The 5,729-nt window shown below is 52.5% G+C and overlaps 1 non-coding gene across 1 annotated transcript; it reads left to right on the top strand.

The window, feature by feature from the left end:
• The first annotated feature begins 912 nt into the window (after window positions 1-912).
• TRNAM-CAU lies at window positions 913-984 on the top strand. Its single transcript has one exon. It is a non-coding gene; the product is annotated as a tRNA-Met (tRNA).
• Window positions 985-5,729: the final 4,745 nt, after the last annotated feature.

Genomic DNA, 5,729 nt, shown 5'->3' with positions numbered 1-5,729 from the left:
CCACTTTCCCCAGCTCCAGTCCCCAAAGCTCCCGCAGGGCCAGATCTGAACATGGAGCCCCACAGACATCCCCCAATCCCCAGCCCTGACCCCCCAGCACATCCCAAACTCCCAGCAGCCCCACAGTCCCCAGCACCAGCCGCTCCTCCCACCCCAAAGCCCGGCTCTGACACCTCAGATCCCCTTGCTCCGGGCCCCTCCTGCAGCTCCCGGCCCAGCCGCTCCCGGGCTCCGTCGCCCCGGCCCCGCAGCAGGGGCTGCTCCGCTCCGCCCCGCCCGGGACACTCGCCCCCCGCAGCCCCGGGCAGCCCCTCTCCGGCCGCGGGGAGCTCGGGGACCCACCCGGGCAGGGGGCGAACCAGGCAGCCGGGGCCGGCCCCTCCCGGCCGGAGCGTGTCCGCCCCACGCGTGTCTCCGCCCCACGCCTGTGCCCTGCCTGCTCCGCGCTGCCCCCGGACCCACCGCGCTGCCCCGCGGGCTGCAGGGCTGGAGCCGCCTCCGCGCTGCGCTCCCGGCCCCGGCCATGGCCCCGCTGCCGACACAAAGGGGCGGGCTGCCGGGCGGGGGGGGGCAGGAAGGGGCGGCTCCTCCCCGGGCCTGGCCCTGCCCCGCCGGGCCCCTCGCAGGGGGTTTGTGACACTCGGGGAATCGGGGAACCCGCCTCAGCCTGGAGGGGGGCAGGAGACTGGCTGGATCTTACCAGGAGAAAAGCAGGGGGAGGGGCTGGTTTTGCTGAATCATTAGACTAAGGAGACCCCGGCTGAGACTGCAGCGACCACATTTCAGTTCAGCGTTGGAGATGTGACACAACACGTACAATCACCTTCCGCTAAAGCATCTAAATCCCATGGGCACAACTCTCCAGTGCACAGCCTGTGACCTGCACTGTGAATACATCCTGCAGGAAGCCACAGCAGAGTGGCGCAGCGGAAGCGTGCTGGGCCCATAACCCAGAGGTCGATGGATCGAAACCATCCTCTGCTAGCTTGTGTTTTATTACAACCCTGGAAATAATTCAGCCTGCCTTCATTTGTTCTGCATAGAAAAGAACAAATTCTCTTGCTGTTTACCCTTCCACAGTGATTAAAGGAAGGAATAAAGCCCCAGCAGAGCTTTATCCCACAGAGTCCACTCCTGTAAGGTGAGAGATGTGCTATGACTCCAATCACATGGTTTCTTCTGCAGCAGGGTCTTTTTTTTCCTGGAGGAGCAGTACGGTTCCTGAGCAGAGGCAGCCTCATTAATACTCTGCAACTAAAACAAGCCGTCTGAAAGACTCAAATCTTACTCCTTTGGAAATTCTGCACTACTGCACAAGCACAGAATTCACATCCCGCACAGAGTTATTTGTTTCCTTGCAGAAAAAATGACTTTCTTATGGGGAAGCAAAGGGAAGCCACAAGAGTGGTCATGCACCCCTCCCCAACAGCGCAGGCATGTCATTTTGGACCCCTGGAGTAGGCAGCAGAAAGGTGCAGCCTCACCACTGAGTTGAGGGGGGATTTGATAGCTGCTTTCAACTATCTGAAAGGGGGTTCCAAAGAGGATGGATCTAGACTTTTCTCAGTGGTACCAGATGACAGAACAAGGAGTAATGGTCTCAAGTTGCAGTGGGGGAGGTTTAGGTTGGATATTAGGAAACACTTTTTCACTAGGAGGGTGGTGAAGCACTGGAATGGGTTCCCTAGGGAGGTGGTGGAATCTCCTTCCTTAGAGGTTTTTAAGGTCAGGCTTGACAATGCCCTGGCTGGGATGATTTAGTTGGGAATTGGTCATGCTTTGAGCAGGGGGTTGGACTAGATACCTCCTCAGGTCCCTTCCAACCCTGACATTCTATGATTCATGTTCTGGGGGAGGGAGCTGCAGAGTGATCTCCCATATCCGTGCATCCAGTAGCCCGTGCTCCCCACTGCCATGCTGGAGCCGCCACATTTATTTATTGACAAATAAAATTTGCAGAATTTTAAAATATTGTGCACAGAATTTTAATTTTAATTTAATTTAATTTTATTTTTTGGTGCAGAAACCCCTCAGGAGTAAAACCTACTCAGCCGAACTCAGCTGCCCTATGAATAGATCCTGCAAGTATCACACCGTGCAGCAGAAGCGTGATGCATCCATAACCCAGAGGTTGATGGATCCATAACCATTCTCTGCTCAATTGTGTTTTATTACTTACAGCCCTGGAAATAATTCCGCCTACCTTTATTTGTTCTGCATAGAAAAGAGGAGCAAATTCTCTCGCTGTTTACCCTTCCACGGTGATTAAAGGAAGGAATAACCCCCCAGCGGAACCCTACCCCACAGGCCCCACAGGGTTCCCCTCCAGCAGTGGCCAGAGTGGCAGTGGGTCCCTAGGGCTTCCGCCTCCCCAGTGGCACAGTGGGCTCTTTGGGGCTTTCCCCCTCCCCACCCATCAGGTGGTGCTGTGGGCCTCCTGGGCTTCCACCCCCCTCCAAGATTCAATCAGGGGTATTTATGGTATAGGTCGGGGGCCATGATTTTTTGTTTCTTGCCCATGAGTTGTCCATGACTTTTACTAAAAATACCCATGATTAAATCATAGCCTTAGCTATGACTCCAGTCACATGGTTTCTTCTGCGGCAGGGTCTTTTTTCCTGGAAGAGCAGTGTGGTATTTCCTGGATGGGACGAAGTGGGGGATTTTTTTGTTTTTTCCTTTTTTTCCCCAATGGTTTATATGCAGGGGGTTGGGACTCAGTTTCCCTGAGTGTTACTGGTTTAACAAGGTGATGGGAGAGGGAGTTTGTTGTTACAGAGGACCAGCGAGGGAACTTGGGACCCCACCCAATGGAGAATGGATATCCCAACAAGTGGTGACCTGACGACCTGGTGACCCAGAGTCCCAGCTCAGGAGTTGCAGCCGGTTCTAGCCAGTGGGAGGACAATGGGCTGCAAAGAGAGGACCCCAGTGACCTAACCAGCCGGTACTAGCCAGAGGGGGCCAGAGGACAGAAGAGAGGAGGCCCAGGTGACCCTGTTTACCTGGAGAGAAGACAATGGACAGAGATCAGTGTTATCAGATGCCCAGCTGGGAAGCAGGGGGGCTCTGGCCTGGAGAGGGGGAGCAGGCAGAGCCCACCTGGATGCAGGGGAGACTTGGATGTGCTGTGCTGAGGGAGGCCAGGCCTGAGGGCCCGGAGAGTTTACTATGCTGTGTTCAAATGCTCAATAAACCCTTCGGTTTTATGCTGGCTGAGTGTCAGTGCAGTCTGGAGAACAGGGTTGCATCATTCCCTTTGGGAGTGGAGGCCCTGGGGGTCCAGAGCGAGTGAACTCCCTGAGGGGGCCCAGAGCAAGAAAAAGGTGTGCTAAGTCTCAGAGAGGTGCGGCTCCAGGAGCTGGAGGGGCTTAACCCCGCGAGAGAGTGGACCCCTGAGAAGGGCTGTCTCACTCAAGGGGGTTCCCCCACGGACCGCACGGGGCCAAGAGTGGCATGATCTGTGAGTCCGTGACAGTGACCCCTTGCAAAAAGCAAGCCTCTGAGTGTGACCCCCCTTATCAATTCAAAACACATTTCTTCTATTTAACCTGATTTTAAATGCTTAATTTATTCTTTAATCTATTCTTTAAAATGAATTTACCTTTTCTCACCACTTTTAAATTAAGCTTAAAACACACTTTAATTTAATTATTGTTATAATCAGAAAAGGTTTTTTTTAATAGTTACTGTTTAATACTGGGGGTGCGAAGACATTTGTCAATATCACTTTCACAGCAGACTTCGTGCTCCATTGCCACCCTCACTTCTGCGCTGCTGCTGCCTGCAGAGCTGGGTGGGCTTGTGACCCCCACATAACTGGGGACAGTAACCCCCAGCCTGAGAACTCCTGGCTACTGTCAGAGGACAAAATACAGAGCTAGATGGACTATTGGTCTAGCCCAGTGTGGTTTTTCTTATGGTTTAAATAACACTCACCGACACTGATAATAGAGTTACTGAAAGTTTGGGAGTTAAGATCCGATAGGTCAGTGTTCCAAGACCCTCACAGATGACCCCCTCCCTCTGGGACGGGGCGGGTCTGAGCTCTCACACCAAATGGCTCATTGTGGCTGCCAGAATCTGTGGGCAGCTCATTTAGTTTACACCCTGGGTTGAGTCCTGCTTTGTGCACCGTGTCTGAGAATGAAAATCCTAAACCGACCTTTGAAATAACAAATGCAGCAGGACGTGTTATTGTCCCTGCCCCAAAGCAGACAGACCAATGGAGAACTGCCATTGAGTCCAGGGTAATACTCCACTGCCATTTTACCTTTTTCACTTGCTAAACTCCCTCCCAACCTTGTGGGGTCTCAGAGCCCGGTATTGAGCCTCAGACAAGATGTCTACACTACAAATTTACCACCCCACAGCCCAAGCCCCAGGAACCTGAGCTGGCATGGGGCCGCCCTGAGTGTTTCATTTCAGTGTGGACATAGCCTAACATTATGTCTATAGTGCCATAAATACATCCAAGTCACTGTTCTCAAACCATTGGTCTGTTGATTCAGGCTTATGGAGCTTGTGCTACAGGATAAAAGGGTTGCTCTAGCATCTAAATTTTAGCATAGGTAGTCTCTTGGCCTATCCAAGGCCGTGATCAAGTGTCTTGATGTTTTGGTCTTTTAGCCTCAAGATGAAAACCTTGCCTTTGTTTCTGGGACCTTGAAGTGAAAAAATTCTTTAAAGCCCAGGCCCCAGCCCATGTGGCTTTGGAACCCATGTCTCCTGCCTAGCAACTGCTATTGAATTGAGGGTGAGTCCCTCAATCAGGGTCTGCCAAGCACAGTTCTGCTGCCCTCGATTCACACAACAAGGATAACAACCCTTTATTTCTCCTGCCCCAATAACAAGGAGATGGGGAATCCAACACCAGCCAAAAGTGATCATTTCAGCAAGCAATCCCATCATGCTGAGCACCTAGACAGGGTGGGTGTGCCCATGCAAAGGAGATCAGCTCCAGAAGTGCTCTTCCACAACTCATCCCTAGATGTCAGGGGAGAGCTCATTCAAACCCTGCTTACATATTTAAGATAGAAATTCCCAACATCCTGTAAAATCCACATGCAGACGCACACACGAAACCTTGCAAGAAAAACTTCCTGAGGGGGTCTGAAGCACCCACTGCCGGAGGAAAGGAGGGAGCCGTGGGATGGGATTGAGGAGCACTGTAAAAAGGAGTGGGCTGTGGGTTGGGATTGAGGGGCACTGAGAATAGGAGGGGGCTTTGGGTTAGGATTGAGGAGCACTGTAAAAAGGAGGGGGCTGTGGGTTGGGATTGAGGGGCACTGAGAATAGGAGGGGGCTGTGGGTTCGGACTGAGGAACAGCGTGAGGAGGAGTAGGCTCTGGTTGGGAGTGAGGAGCAGTGTGCATAGGAGGGCCTGTGGGTTGGGACTCAGGGGCACTGTTAATAGAGGGGACATGGTTTCAGGCTGAAGAGCATCCTCGTTTGGGGATCCAGCAGGACAGGGGAAGGCAGCAGGTGATTCTAATTCCTTAGGGATATTCTGTGTGTTTGTGTGTGTGTGTGCAGGGGAGTAACATGCTATATGCCCAGAGGCCTTTATTCCTCCAGCCTGCAAGGACATAGGGGATGTCAGGAATTTGCCCCTTCAATCTCACACACAAAAAGGCCCTTCTTAAAAAAGGCAAAATCCTGAAGAGAAAAAGTAACATCAAAGAGGACTCTAAAAAAAGAGATATCTAAGATCTTGGTAAGTAATCCAT

This window comes from Terrapene carolina, unplaced genomic scaffold, assembly GCF_002925995.2.
Source record: "Terrapene carolina triunguis isolate 2854851 unplaced genomic scaffold, T_m_triunguis-2.0 Scaffold570, whole genome shotgun sequence".
NCBI classification, from domain to species: Eukaryota; Metazoa; Chordata; order Testudines; family Emydidae; genus Terrapene; species Terrapene triunguis.
This window is presented reverse-complemented; position numbering and strand designations above follow the sequence as displayed.